Consider the following 15,692-nt stretch of genomic DNA (forward strand, 5'->3'; position numbering starts at 1 on the left):
CTCCAAGATCTATGGCAAACTCTTAACTGTAACTCCTGTATAAATGAAACAAGGTTAAACATTTCTGAAATGCAAAGGCACAAGATAAACATTATCTTTCCAAAAGTTACAAACGGGAATAGAAAGCATTTGAAACAAAGCAATTCCAATATCCAGTGGGGGCAAACATTAAGTCCTAGAGTTCTACACTCAGCATCTGAAGCAATCTGGTTGCAAGCTCCAAAAGGTTTGGGTGATTCCACCCCCAGGGCACTTCCAGTGATTTCAACTCCTGCAGCTTTTCTCTTAAATCTTCTCTGCTTGCTTTTTGCAGCTTCCCTTGGATCATCCATATTCCTGGCTTTTCCAAACTTCTGGGGTTTCCACTGCACCTTTGGCTTCACACTTACATCTTCACAAATTGCCCTCTCAGGGGCACACTGCTTGGCCTCCCAGGCCCTTTGCAATCGAGGTGGAAGCCGTTTTACCCTCAGAATTTGTGCATTTTCCTTGCACCTAAAATCAGCACCTTGTGGATGCTGCCAAGGTTTGCTGCTAGCTGAAGCAGTAGCCAGGCTATTCTCTTTCTTGGCTGTAGGGGTCAGTTGCCTGGATCGCAGGGTTCTGTTTACCTGATTGTGAGAAAAAGCTTCTCTATGTTGCCGCCATTCTGGAACCTCACATGGCCGCTGTCGCCATTCTGGAACATGGCGCTCTGCAGCTTTCCCCTCAGCAAAGTTTTTCATCTTTGCTGTGGGGCTGCACAGGGTGGGGACCCGCTTCCTGGGATGCCCCGGGGCCATCTTTCTTATCTCTCTGTTTCTCCTCAGGAATCAAAATCTCAACTCTGTCTTTACAATCCACAGCCTTCCTGGAATTTTCCTTTGGGCCAAACTCACAGCATTGTACATTATCCTGCTGGGCTCTTTGCTCCTGATTTGAAACATAAAGCTGGCTGAAAGCCCCCGACAATAGCCATGCCATAGCCTCAATGTTTGATTGCTTTTTAATTTCCTTTTCAAGATTAATCAGTCCATTGCCCTTTGTCTCAGTCTCAGGCAAAGTCTCTGGGCAGGAACAAAATGCAGACAAACTTTCTGCCAAACCATGACACACATCATGTGGAGTCCAATGACCAATGCAGTCCTTCCCAGCAGAAACTTCCCAAGCCTGGTCTTTACCATCCAGCTTTCTATCAGCCTTCTGGTCTCCTGACCTCTGACCAGAATCTCCTCTACAGAATAGCCTAAGCTGCTCCAGCTCTATGCATCCAGGTGACATGTCCAAACCTTTCCAAACTCCGCCCACAAGCCATTTTCAAAGCCTCTTGAAAAATATGGTCAGGTATAGTCACAGCAAACAGCCCAACTCCCGGTACCAAATTCTATCTTAGTTACTTTATGCTCATTGCTGAGACAAAATACCTGAAGCCCAAAATTGGGAAAGGAAAGGTTTATTTCTCACAGTTTTTGGAGGTTTCAGTCCACACTCAGTTGGCTCCCAGGCAGGCGGGCATGGCTGGACTGCAGTTCATGGCAGCTGCCGACAGCAAGCTCGAACCAGCAAAGAGCAAGACACACCTTCTTCCTGCCATTACATCACATCATGGCTCCACCCCTTTGTGGGTGGAGCACCGACACCATCAATCCAAGCACTAGACAATGAATGAATAACAAATGCATAATTCAAACTCATGAGGCCTGGGGGCCACAGACATAAACCATGACAGTGGCCTCCCTGGTTCTGCTTGACTCAGGGTCCCGTCACCCCTCTTTTGTAAATGTAGTTCCTGAGTTTGAAATCTCCCCTTCTACTTTCCTGGACTTGGGCTTCCACTGGCTTCTTGTCCTCAGTCTTTCTAGCCACCCTAGACTCAGTGAAAATGGAGAGAGAGATACTTTACTCTTGACAATTTCCTCCCTGCCCTTTGGAGTATCTAGACTCTACTCTAGATACGAAGCATTGGTGGTTTTTTTGGGTTTGCCTATGAATATTTCATTTATATGGTCTGAGACTACAAGTATTTATCCATCTACTGGGACCTTCTGTTCTATGGGACATCTTTAGCATTAAGTATTTTCCTGAACTGTGGTAAGAAATTGCAAAGCTCCTCAGCCCTGGACCATGCCTGGATTGCTGACCTTTTGCTATTACAGAGGCTAGCATCCTTTCCCCAATGTATAGTGAAGGGACAATCCTCAGCCCATGCTCCTCATTGCTTAAGCATCTTCCAGAGAGCTGCTGCACCTTACCAACAAATCATGATAATCCTGATGCTCTGTTTGCTTCAAGAGCTTGGAATTTTAAGTAGTCCAGACAGCCAAAATGTAAGAGGATCACACACTGACAGACAAAAGAAAATGATTCCATGCCATATGGATAATGATACTGAAACCCATTCAGAAATATATTTAATGCTTTGATGCCCTTGAAATATTTTTATCACTTTATGCTTCTGTGTTTTCTATGCTCTCTGGCTGTTGTCTTCGGATGCATGAGTTGTGACTTATGAAGTAAACACAGCACTGTTTTAAAACAAATTTACCATATTCATAATTACTGATTTGTGTTGCTCTCTATGGTCTTCAAAGCTCTTTCCTACACCTTAATCTATTCCATTAAGATATAACAGTGCTTTGAAGCAGTCAGTGGAAACTTCTGCATTTGGTCCCCGTTGTGACTGCTGTACAGACTTTCTGGAAGTTTTGATTTGTTCATAAGATGAAAACATAGGTGCCCCTGCACTAGCTAGAATGGTGGTATGTACTTAAATACTGGTGAGCATCACAAGTCTGTGAAACACTGGAAACAGTGGAGGCTGAAGGGAGAGGATCTCAAATTCAAATCTTTCCCCAGGCCACTTAGTGACTTAGTGAGATCATATCACTAGGACTAAATAAATAAATAAATAAATAAGCAGCCTGGGGATGTAGGTCCATGCAAAGGCCCTAGGTTCAATCGTCAGTACCAGAAAAAAGGAGAAAACTTTTTAAAATGTAGATCACTCCCTTCACTCCAAATTCTGATTCAGTCAGTCTGGTGTGGGCCTTGTAATGTGCATTTCAGATAAGTTTACACCTCTATGATTGTTGGTGGTCCTGGGAACACCCTTCGAGAACTCCTGCATGTGGCATTAATTTTTGCCCCTCACTGTACAGCAACCTACACATGAAACTCTTAAGCTACATAAATAGCATAAAGAAGCACATACAGACATGTCACCACAGTGGCTGAGGTGTGGCTCACGGCAGAGCACTAGCTAGCATGTGGGAGACAACAGGCCCCATCACCGACACCGTGAGGAAAACGTCGGAGCAGATCCATCGCAGATGTGGTGGTAATTGTGACAAATTAGAAACGAACTGAATCTCCAACAGCAGGAGGACAGATAAATCAATGGCAATATGTTAGTACAGTGGATCACCCCAGGAAAGTGAAAAATGAAGGAACTAGAGCGTGTATGTATCAAATTGGGTGAGTCTTACAAATGCAAGAGTGCATAAAAAGACAGCTACACAGGGATGAATATGGTATCTCATTTGTTTAAGTTTCCAGAAAATACAGAATATATGTTATCTAATGCCTAGAGATAGAAAAATTATGAAGACATCTGTGGGAACCATAACCCTCGGTGAAGAGCACTAATGACTCTGAATCAAAATAGACTAAGTCAGGGTGGGTGGGGGTGGAAGTGGGAAAAGACAAGGGTGAGGCCGTACTGGACGGTGACACAAGAAGAACTTAAAATTTATATGTGAGGCTGTCTTCCTAAAATGAGGGACATACGTTATACTACTCTTCAATCCCTTTCAAAACATGAGAAATAATAAATTTATTCCTAAATTCCCACCTAGGGGTGCTTGCTTTTCCAAAACTCCATCTGTGTCTTGCTATGTATAGATTAAATATATGTCCCTGGTGAAATATATCCCATTAAATATTTTTGGACCTGAAATCAAAAATATTAAATAGATGTAAAAATGGGCAAGCGACCTGAATAGACAACCCTCAAGGCACATTCTTAGCCAAAAGCATACAAAAAAAGGTTTCACTTCACTAATCATCAGAGAAATTCAAATCAATGCCACAAAGACATGTCACTACATCCTAGTTAAAATGGCTATCGTCACTAAGACAAAAATAAAAAATGCTGGCAATGATGTGAAGAAACAAGAACTCTTAAAGACTGTTGGTGGGAACTAAAAGATGTGTAACTATTGTGACAATCAGTATGGAGTTTCCTTAAAAAGATGGACACAAGATCCAGCAATTCCCACTACTAGGTTTAGAGCCCAAGGACATGAAATCGTTATATCCGAGATACTTAAGTGTCAGTGTTTACTGCAGCACTGTTGGAAATTCTCTGGAGTTTTGATCATCGTACTTGGTAATGGATACCTTTGAAAACAAATTAAGTTTTTGGAAATGGGTAGTAACAAAGAACTTCACAATTAAGAAAGTCAAAAGAAACTCTCACATGCTCTGCTCATGGTTTATAAAGAGGAAGATAGTTTGCATACAAACACTAGCTCTGTGAGAGTACTTTGAATAGAATACATAAATGTATTTAGCCTGGGAAATTTGTTAGCAAACTGGTATTTGTTTACAACTAATTCTTGAGTGCATATAAAATTATCAAACTGCAGATTAGAAGAAAAGAATACAGTTTCTTAACCTCTTTATTTCTAAGAAGTTGATAAAAACCACTGTGCAGAAATCTTTCAAGTTGGCCTGCCAAATTCAGGGAACATCTCTAGAATGATCTTTTGATAACAATTTGGAATATTTTCAGGACTGTGCTTCAAGAACGGAGGCTTTCCTCTGTGGAGCAGTCCCATTTTAGCTCTATTGCCATGAAGGGCACTGTCATAAGAAAAACCTACCTACTTTATGTGACATGACTTGATATTTGGTTGGTGAGCACAGAGGATCCTGACATGAAAGACTGAAAAGGTGAGGACTCAGGTTATACAATGGACAAAAAAAGTGGACACAAAAATGACAAAAGTGATGTCATCCGACATCGATGAACCAAGAAGATATTATGAGCTAAGCCAGGCACAGAAAGACAAATACCATATGTTCTCACTTGTATGTGAAATTTAAAATAATCTGACTTATACAAGTGTAGCATAGGGTGGTAGTTACCAGGGACAGAGATTGGGGGAATGGAGAGATGATGGTTAAAAGACATTTTAAAGTTTCAATTAAAGGGGAGAATAAAAGATAAGTTTTTGAGGTCATGGGTGTGTTAACAAGGTTGATTCAGTCACTCCATGCTGCATAGACATGTCAGAGCATCACATCTCCCCCCAAATGAAGGTGATTATAATCTGTCAATTAAAAGTGCTGTTTATAACGCATTGGAAGGTAGACTGAGTGCCTCTAAGGCCTCAGCTCTGCTGGAAGAAGTGAGACAAGATGCTACTTTTGTGTACCAGATTTCCTTTCTGCACAGAGAAAGGAGGTGCTTTTGTTATTGCTAGTTTTTTTTTTTTAAATGGTAACCTGGTCTCTGTTTTATCACCACTGTGTACATTACATATGTGGAAGGAAAATAACTTCTTTTAAAAATTGCATATCCTATCATACTATGATATGTATCATAAACACAGAATATTAATAGGTTTTGTTCTGAATTCCCTAACTTTACCCTGAGCAAGACTCCAGGATTTCTCTTCCAATGAGGGAGTGAGTATACTGTACGTGTGGGGAAAGGTGGAAATAGATAAATGGATATTGATGGCTAAAAGAAGTATCAGTGGCCAGCTCACCAAGCCCCTGCCCACGGTCTGCACTGCATCAAGGAGGCTATGCTTGACAATGATCCATCAGTAAAGAACCATTTCCAGACTAGGGAGATTAAAAAGTGCCTGTGCTTTCTCTATCCTCTTTCACCTCATCCACTGGCTGGACTGAGAAATTTCTTGGACCTGAAAGAATGGCAAAAACCCAAGGCGGAAGGCGCTCGGATCCCTGAATCACCTTGTGGAAGATTGCTGACCAACAGAGAACACCTTAATGGGTTGTTACTTGGATAAGAAATGTGTTTTCTTTGTGTTAAATCATTGCTAAATTAAGGACTTCTTATAACAGCTAGTGTTGCTGTTCACATAGAATTCCAATAGTGTTACAAATGGTAGATAAAACTCACTTATATCTGAAACTAAAATTAAAGGCAGGAAAATAATTATTCTATAAGATATCTGTACTGGAGACTCACTGTGGAGTTTGTTCTTTTGTTGCTAATTAGTTGTCTTTTCAATGGGAAGTCAACATTGCTTGGGGCTGTCACCCACCCATTTTATTGCCCTACTATGCAGGTTTTTTACTGAGCCTAGAGTAAATCAGAAGAGCCTTGTGTTTTGCATTGGTGAGCTCTATTTTTGCTGGAAGAAACAAGGAAATGCATTTCATTTGCCACTGGTCATGCTGTGATGACAGATAATTAGAAACTTTAATCAATCTTGTTTTGTCAGCATGACTTTCATATCAAAAAGAGGCTGTTTTTTAAAAAAAGCTACGAATAAATATAAAGTTTAGGACTGTGAAGCATCAATAATGAACTGTAATAATGTTAAGTAATGATATCACGCAACCCTTTCACCAAACCGCATGTGTATCAAATTCTTTTCCTCCACACCTCTCTGCGTTTCCATTTGCACATCATTTTCATTTATTTATTTGCCCTTCATGTCTTACAAATCAGTACTCTAACTTTCATGGACATAGTTGAGAGAGGGATTTGACAGTGTAACTTATTCCTCCTCAGATCACTTAATTTGTCACAGCATTTAACACTTTTAGGTAAATTCAAAGGGTAAATTCAAATTCTGACTTTATCATTTCCACCTTTGTGATCTTCAAGTTACCCCATCTTTTTAAGTGAAATAGCTTTCACCATCTGTAAGCGAAGGACATGTTTATCACCCTCCCAAAGTCAGAGGGGTACCTCACAGTCTCTAGTGTGCTGCCTGCTATGAAATGCTGGGACTATGCTCTTGAAAATGTCAAGTCTTTTTTGGGTTGCCTTCTCCTATTAAGAGTTCTTCTCTTCTAAAGGAGATAGATTTTCTAGCTTGGTGACTAGAATTTATTAAGAATCGGTTTCGTACTTCCTTCCACTCCCACCATTAGCAGAGAGGCATAAAGAGGAGGCTCAGTGCTAATGGAGGTGCTTTCCCAGGGGGCCTCACTCGCACACCTTCTCAGTCCACTCACTCAGACTACTGACTTCACTTATGTTGAAAGGAGAACGATACCTGCCTGCCCTTTGGAGAACATAAGAGGGTGAGACGCAAGGAAACCCGCGGTCCTGGAAGGCAGCAGAATATAGATGGCTACTGTGGCCCAATTTGAGATGCGTTGCTCTGCTTGGAAGGACTGAGAGGACTGGGCAGAAACACTAGCACTGGCAGTCATGAGAATGTGCTATGTCTGGTGTGATGAGCCTCAGCTTAGTTAAGGGACCAGCTACTAGCCAAGTGGGGCTTCATGATATATGGGAAAGAAACTTCCAGCCTACTAGATGTCCAGTATGAGTTTGAGTTCTCTAAAACTGAAGAATGAATTTTAGGAACAATTTTAGGTTAAAAGCAGAAAATATTAATTGAAAGAAAGCATCTGTCTGAGAGAGAAACAGAATGGGTCTGAGTGGGGGGCTGAGGACCCTGCCTTTTCCAGGGATATTTACAGAGGAAAACTTCAAGGTGAGGTCAAGGTGGGAAAAAGTGGTGTGCATGAGGTGGGACCAAGCTATGGTCAGTCAAAAACATTACAAGTATAATTGCTCAGGTAAAATGCATTCCATTGGGGGAAATGCGCAATCAAGTCATGTAGTAAGTGGGCATGAATATAGAACAGGGGTTCTTCTTGTAAGGGGTTGGGTTAGTGGCTCCTTCTGGCTTCCTCAGAGTGATAGAGACCTATTTAGAATATCAATCCTTGATGTTTATCCTTAGGAAGTATGTGGGTGCATTTGTTTTATATCTTTTTTTGAGATCTGGCCCACAGCAGAGTTACAAGACACCTCAGCTTCTGCACTGGCTCCTTCAAGGGCCTAGCCCTGTCTGACTGCCTATAACATTTCTGTCTAATTCAGGTGCCTGTAATATGAAGTTTCCACAGGGTTTAAGTTTTGCTAGGTTCCACTGATGATGGCACCCAAGGGCTTCCAGGGAGACAGATGTTGGATGCTGTGCACATCCTTTTTTGATTACTTCATTTTTAAAAAATTCACAGTTCTTTCTCCTCCTCCTCTTCCCTCCTCCTCCTCCTCTTCTTCTCCTGTTCTTCCTCCTCCTCTTCTCCGCCTCCTTCTCTTCTTCCTTCTCCTTTTCTCTCTCTGTCTCTCTCTTTTTGTTTCTCTCTCTCTCTCTCTCTCTCTCTCTCTCTCTCTCTCTCTCTCTCCCCCTCTCCCTCTACTGACCTACACCACTAGAGACTCAGTTGATTCCTCCTTCCTTCCCAACTTCCCAAAAGTGATTTTAGGGCAAATATGCTCCAAAGTGATGCTATTTTACTCTAGTCCACTCAGATTGCAAATATGCTGTTTGTATTACTGCCGGTAGCTAATTTGAAGGTTTTTTCCTTGGGGTTTTATTTTATTTTTCTTGGATCTTCAACTAGAAAGGAAGCACGTCTTTATTATTTAACCATTTGGCTGTCTGGCATTGACTAAGCACCTGCCATAATTGCACAAATAGCTTTGACTCAAGCCAAACACTGTGAAGAGTTGCCATGATGGTTGGATAGGTTTTTTGGAAACTTATGTTTTTAAAATAATTTGCCCACAAATCTAGAATCTGAATCATATACCAAATCAGTGAATGGCCTGAATTTCAGCTGTAGTCCCAAGTCTAATTGTCTTCACACCACAGAAATGCTCTCAAACTTGACCATGTCTGTTTCTTGCTTTGTATTCATCAGGGTATCTGGCAATATGTTTCACACGTAATTAAAACTTAATAAATCTTGATTAAGTCTTTGAATAAGGGCACTGTAGGGATGCTTTCTAAGACTCTTCATTTTAAGCTTAATTTCTCCCCTTCAGAAATGCTGGAGTTTAATATGGGAAGTAATTTAAGATCATGCTTTTGGATTTTGTTGGTAATTTTAGGACAGCTGTATGATCAGTAGGATTTGGGGGTTCGCTGAGCTGTTTGTGGCTGGATTGTTTGAATCAGCTTAGGGTCTGGCACAAATTGGTGAGATGGATGAGGCCGGGTTCAGAGTTCAAGACCCAGGGCCTTGATCTAGGCTGTGCTGATGATTTCTGAAGATTTTGGCATCATCTGGAAATCAATATTTATAGGCTCAGTGACCAGGAAGTCTGCTTAACAGATGGTGTAAACCACTGGGAGCCCCCAAAGTATTTTCAGCTGAATTGTTCTGTAGCTGAAGAGCCTTGATCTTTAATTATGTGGAGGAGTCTGTTACCATGGGTTCTTCCACCTTTCTGTCTGTGGAGTAGCCCAGATCTCAGTCTCTCTTGAGGGGCCATAAAGGCTCCATGGTGACCTCTTTACTTCCAGCTACTCTCCAGCCCCAGGAAATTCTAGAAGATGGTTGGGAACATCTTGGCCCCCCAACTTTTCCTATAACCTCCCCCAAACTGCCAAGGTATTGAAATGAAATCTACTTAACTCTTAAGACCTGTGGATACCACATTCATGGATTTAACCAACTGCAGACAGAATACTTAAAAAATTGCATATACTTAAATAATACTTAAAAAATTGTATATACACTGAATAGGGACAACTGCCCTAGCTTGTTATTACTCCACACACAATGCAGTATGATTATATAACACTTACATTGTATTATTAAAGATTATAAGTAATCTAGAGATGGTTAAAGATGGGGAGGATGTGCGTAGTATTCAAATACTATATCATTTTCTATAAGAGACTTGAGCATCAGTGGGGTTCAGAATCTGCAAGGGAATCCTAAAACAATCTGAAGTTCCACCGAATACACAGAGTATCCAATGCTTTCCTTGATACCAAGAACCTTTGGCTTGAAACTACTGTGCAGTGTCCTGATGATCTAGACTGGATCACATGGAGTTGCTCTTTCTAACTATGGGATAGACTCCAATTAACCTTTCATCCTCCAGGTCCCATTGATTGAACTTTTGGCTGTCTGTGTTCTGTTACTCTAACAGCTGTAGAAGGTCAATTTAGGGAAACAGTAGCAAATCATTGAAGAAAATAAAGAGTATTTGCTCTTGTGCTAAAAAGGAGAACAGATTGCTTATCCTAGGGCATGTTGGGGCAGGAGAGAAATGAACTCAGAAAGAGACAGAAACCCAGAGACCTCAGCATCCAGCTTTTCTTAAATTGGAGCTTCCTTTTCTTCCTCAGATTTAACAAAGAAAGGGGAGAAATTCAATTCAGAGAGAACAAGAGAAGGGAAACCTATTTTCATGTTCTGAATGGCTTTGTATTTGACCCATGAGCCTGAGGACTCCTGTGCAGGGGAAGGGCTAGGGGGTGATAGGAAAGAGTGATGAACTCTGCCCAGAGCCAGTAGTGGGTGCTGCTTCTCCTAACTGTGTAGATGAGGCAGCAGCAGAGATACCATCTTATGTCCAGCTTAGGGAGTAAGCACCATGCACAGTCTGGGAGAGCTTCTAGGTTAAAACAGAACAGAACAGAACAGAACAGAACAGAACACAACACAACACAACACAACACAACACAACACAACACAACAAAAATCACCCACTCAACAATGTGTAGGCTCTATCCTAGGTCCTGAAATGGACCTTGGGATGGAGATGTGCATTAAATATTACAGGATGACAATGCCATCATTCCAAAAAATGAGAATCATCAAAAAGACAGAGGAAACATCAATTACTATGAACCCAGAAAGGTAGACAAAGAACAGAGAAACACAAATTAATATCAAGGATGAAAGAGAATTTACCTCTTATTAGGAAAATAAGGGAAAACTATAAAATATTCCAAATCTGTTAACACCACAACTTAGAGGAAATGGACTAATTCCTAAAATAATCACTACTAAGGGGCAAGAGTTAACCAGAACTTTGAATCATTAAAAACAGTGAATTCAGAGTGCAAAGTCTCCTGAAAAAGAAATCTCCAGTACCAGAAGATTTTATTTATATAAGAAAAGTCGCAAATTTGAGCCAAAATTTCCCAGAAAATAGAAAAGAGAGAATTTTTTTCAGTTTCTTTTATGAGACCAAGATTACCTTGATACTGTTGTGGGAAACTTCCGAAGCCAAGCCAAACCAAATCGGACCACAAGGAAGACACTTTGTACCAAGGAGATAAGAAGACAGCATTTAATCTTCACACCAGTGACGGTTGGATCTTCACACCAGTGGACCATTGTGGGATAATTCCTCAAAGCAACGGAACTGAATTCAGGAAAAGTTTAGTTCACATAGAATTTAGAAGTGGGAGGTACAAAGCAAGTGACAAAACATTATGTAATTGGTTACATACTTTGAATCATATATTGACAGGCAGGCTAGTCTTGAAACAAAGGAATTTTTTTTATCATGATATAGAAACACTCAGGAACAAGGGGAAGGGACCCTTACAGAGTGAGCACAGTTAAAGGCATCGCCACAATACAGAAAAGCTCTGCTCTGGGGAGGGGCCCCACACGTGTAAGGTGAAGACAGTTACTGTGATTCAGTGCTCATCAGAGGTATCGTGGTCAACTGAATTCAGCAGAAACAGCAGAACAGAAACTTGATCAGAGACCTCTAATTGACCATGAAATATCTATAAGTCTGCTATCTTATAAATGTATTCCTACATTATAATTGTGCCCCAACAGTTTCAAAGCAGATAAAGACAGTATATAAAAAAGAAAGCTATAAATCATCATCTTTTATGACTACAGAAATGAAAACTACCAAGTCAGAACCAGTAATATATTAAAAGAGAAGTGTGCAGTATAGTGTAGTGGAATTTTTTCTTAGGAACATAAAGGTAGTTCAACATTCAAAATCCATCAGTGAAATCTACCACATTTCTAATCTAAAGAAGAAACGTCACTTGGTGTCAATTAAAAACAGTAAAAACATGTGACAAAATTCAACAACTATTCATAAAACTTTTTGCATTAATTGAGGATAGAAGAGGACTTTCTCAGTCTGATAAAAATTACAGTTTGCATCAAACTTAATGGTGGAAGACTCAGTGGGTTTTCCCTAAATTTGGGACCAAGGCAAGGGTGTGCAAACTCGCTAATCTTATTCTGCCTCTATTAGAAGTTCTTGCTAGTTCAATAAGCAAGGAAAAGAAGTAAAAGGAACACAGACTGGAAATTAATAAAAATTGTCTGTACCTGCAGATGACAGGTACAACATCTACATCTACAACAACCTCCCAGAACTAATAAATGAGATTTGTAAAATCAGTACTAAAGATTCTTATTTTTTATATATTTGAACTTCAAAAACATAGCCTAAAATAGCTCCAAAAATGAAAAGATTGAGTATACACTTAAACCACGTATAGTTGGCTTGCTGAAGTTACAACAGGCTGATGAAAGACGTCAGGTAAGACTCAGATAAAAAGAGGATGTGCTCTGCCAGGTTTCCCCCCAGTGCATCTAATCATGGAGGCTGAACAGATGGAAAGGCTGACCCTCAAGGGTGACAGAAATGGGATCCTACCTGTGTGAGATCTGAGGTGAGACATTTGTCTTCCCCAGCTCTGCGTTTGAACCGAAACTTTCACTCTTGCTGAGTCTTGAGCCAGTAGGCCTTTGGATAAAATCTTCATTCTCATTTCTTTTGCATGTGAGACCCTCAGACTTGGACTTCTTGGTGACGTAATCTGAGATCTTGGGACTTTTCAGCCTTCTAAGTGAGAATTTTGGCGTGGCTGAAAAGATAAGAAGTATGAAATATAAATGACCTTTATTTTAAGAAAGTGGGGAGGGACCCCTGACCCTCTGGGGTCTGGCATTGTCTCCAGGGTCTGGCAATCTCTCCATTAGACACGTGGAGTGGGGGGCATACATGTAGCTTAGGTTTGGGGTGGTGCCTAAGGGGCATTAGGGATGCACAGGTAGCCCATTGGTATTCATTTCGTGCCACAGGTAAATTCCTAGGGGTGGGGAAGACAGAGCCCCCTGGTTCCCAGCCTCCTCCCAGCTGCAGTGTTTGGCCTAGGGCAAGATTCTTTCACTAAGTAATAGGAGTCAGTTCTCTCCCCCCACCTCTCTCTCCATATATATATATATATATATATATATATATATATATATTCTAAAGAGATAGCATAAGGTAGTTTTTGTGTTTGATAGGCTGCTACCTGTTTGTGGTAGTGTTTATAGGAATATACACATGTTAAAATTCAAATCTTTGTTCACTCTCTACACATGCCAATTTAAAAATAAAATGAAAATACTTTGGAAATGCAGAGAAAGATATGAATAGGAGATGGGTTGAAGGCAAGGAGGAGAAGGAGGAGGAAGAAGAGGAGAGTAGCAGGCAATTATGAGGAATTAAGACTTGGATGGGGCCTTGTAGAATCACTAGGACTCCAGTAACCAGAGAAATGGAGTGTAGACTTGTATAGAGGTGTGGAGGTCCCCTGAGATGGCTCTCCAGAAAGAAGACAATTTGCATCCATTTGGTTCACTTTTACCCTGCTCCCACTTACTGATATGCACAGAGCTGGCTAGCAAAATGCTCCACCCTCTTGATTGGCTTTAAGCAATGCAAATGTCCAGCCCAGGCACTGATGCATACCTTTGAAGGAAAGCCTATAGCTCCCCACCACTGAGGTGAGCTAAATTGTCCGGGATTAAACTTCCAGAAAGAGTAAGTGAGGACCCAGGGTGGAAAAGGCCACATATTAGAAGAGAAGTGGCTGACCCAAAACACAAGATACTTCCTCAAACTTCCAGATCTGGAGCGTACCTGTTACTGGAATCCGGTACTCTTTCTGCATATTGCAGAGGTGCCATTGTGCCTCCTGCCTAACCCAGATCACAGTCACTCAACCCTGAGCCAGTTCCCTCTTCATGAATTAATAAAATGCAGGTTTGGCTCTGGGTCATGGCCTTTGTTCCACTTAGTTATTGTTTCGACTGGACTTGGACCCCCTTAACTCCCCACAACTGCAGATTTGTCTTTGTCTCTTTATTCTTGTCATGGGTTGCATCGGAAGTGGTAGACTGAAATTTACTTGTGAGAATTCCAGTAACTTTTCCCTGGGATTACAGTTTACAAACTCCTCCAGACCACAGGGAAGTCTGGCTCAGGCTCCTATGTAGAGGGGCTAGGATCTGCCAGCAGGCAGTGGCAGTACTGTGGGCACTGTGATTCCAGAAGTGTAGACAGGGAGATAGAATGCAGGATGAGGTGAGGCAGAGCCAAATTCCAACGGGCTCTGGATGTCGGGTGGTGACACCCCATTTAATGCTTCAGGAGGATTTGCAGCTACTGAATAACACTGCATGGTGATTCTAAACCAAAAATCTAGGCAAGTTGAATTCCAGGGGATTTTAGGTTTCCTGAAAGCCTCCTAGAGGGAAAAAGGATGTCTTAGCTATTCATTTATAAAATTCTTTTGTAAGTTTACAAATGAGACCCTTTATAAAATATTGTATTCACTGGGGAAATAATTCTGGGATTGATCTAAATCCTTTAGTCTCACAGTATTTATGTAAACATCTGTCTCAGCCATGGTCCCGGCAGGAAACAGATGGCTGACTCCAAAGGAGAGGCTGAGAGGAAGGCAGAGACAGGGCTATTTACACAGATGTGGGTCAGGGAAGGGAACCACAGAGGCAGCCAATGGCCTGGTTCATGGGCTGGCCCTTCCGTCAGCTCTGCAAGACTTAGTGCTATGGGAAGAGCCATCTCCCAGAGGAACACAGCGTCCCCAACTTCTGCCCAGTAGGGAAGGAGGTGGAGGGTGAATCCCGAGGTGGTCTCAGCCTGCTTGAATTGCCCAGAGGCCCAAACTCAAAGGGAGTCAGAGACCACAGTGGTGGTGTCTATAGTGACCCACCTCCTGACTGCTGGGAAGAGGGTAGAGAAGAAGGCAGGGTGTCGATGTCGCTCCCGGCCGGCAGGAAGGACACACGACAAAGTCTGGCAGTGGACAACCTTTTCTTTTATTTTCCTTCTCCGTACAGCCTGCCCTGGGATCGCTCCCAGCCGAAGCCTCCTCTGGTCCGCTCCCCGCGGCTCCTTCTAGGCTTCTACTTCCGGGCTTCTTCTTCCCCCCCAGGGGTGGCACCAGTATATATACGGATACAGTGTCCAATCATGTTAAAGTAAGCAAGGCAAGCTGATTGGCTAACATCATCAGTTGCCAGGCAGACTATATTGTTGAGCGGGTTGCTTACGCGGTAAGCAGGAAACTAACGTGCTCGATGGGAGGGGTAATCTATCTCAGGCTTTATTTTTTACTACAGGCCTCACGTCCGCCAAGTGAGGCGACCGGGCTCGGGGCTGCGGCTCCCAACAGCAGGGGATATTTGCAGAGGGGGAAATGGAGGAAAAAATGAGATCCAAAAATTTCCTGTTTGGGTTCAAGTGTCAGGTCCACTGGGAACCACAGTTTACAGTGACTGCAGGACAAGGAGTTGGAGGGAGTTAGATTTGAACTGGAGAAACTGAGTCAGATGTGGGCTGGGCTTTGTCAACTTCTATGATAGGTTGTTCAGCCATGATGAGAAATTTCCACTTATGTGACCTCCGGTAG

The 15,692-nt window shown here is 41.9% G+C and overlaps 1 long non-coding RNA gene across 5 annotated transcripts in view; it reads right to left on the bottom strand.

Moving 5' to 3' along the window:
- LOC106026759 (uncharacterized) overlaps positions 1-15,369 on the bottom strand; it is a 34,478-nt gene extending 19,109 nt beyond the window's left edge. For 4 of the 5 annotated variants that reach the window (XR_010042435.1, XR_010042434.1, XR_010042436.1 and 1 more), the window contains exons 1-3: positions 14,994-15,369; positions 12,644-12,854; positions 11,204-11,371 (exon numbers count right to left, since the gene is read on the bottom strand). This is a non-coding gene — a long non-coding RNA (uncharacterized LOC106026759). The remainder of the gene's footprint in view (positions 1-11,203; positions 11,372-12,643; positions 12,855-14,993) is intronic. The other variant, XR_001200347.3, reaches the window with a different exon arrangement.
- Positions 15,370-15,692: the final 323 nt, after the last annotated feature.

This window comes from Cavia porcellus, unplaced genomic scaffold (genome assembly GCF_034190915.1).
Source record: "Cavia porcellus strain 051 isolate PalLab524CR breed Dunkin Hartley unplaced genomic scaffold, mCavPor4.1 scaffold_23, whole genome shotgun sequence".
Taxonomy (NCBI): domain Eukaryota; kingdom Metazoa; phylum Chordata; class Mammalia; order Rodentia; family Caviidae; genus Cavia; species Cavia porcellus.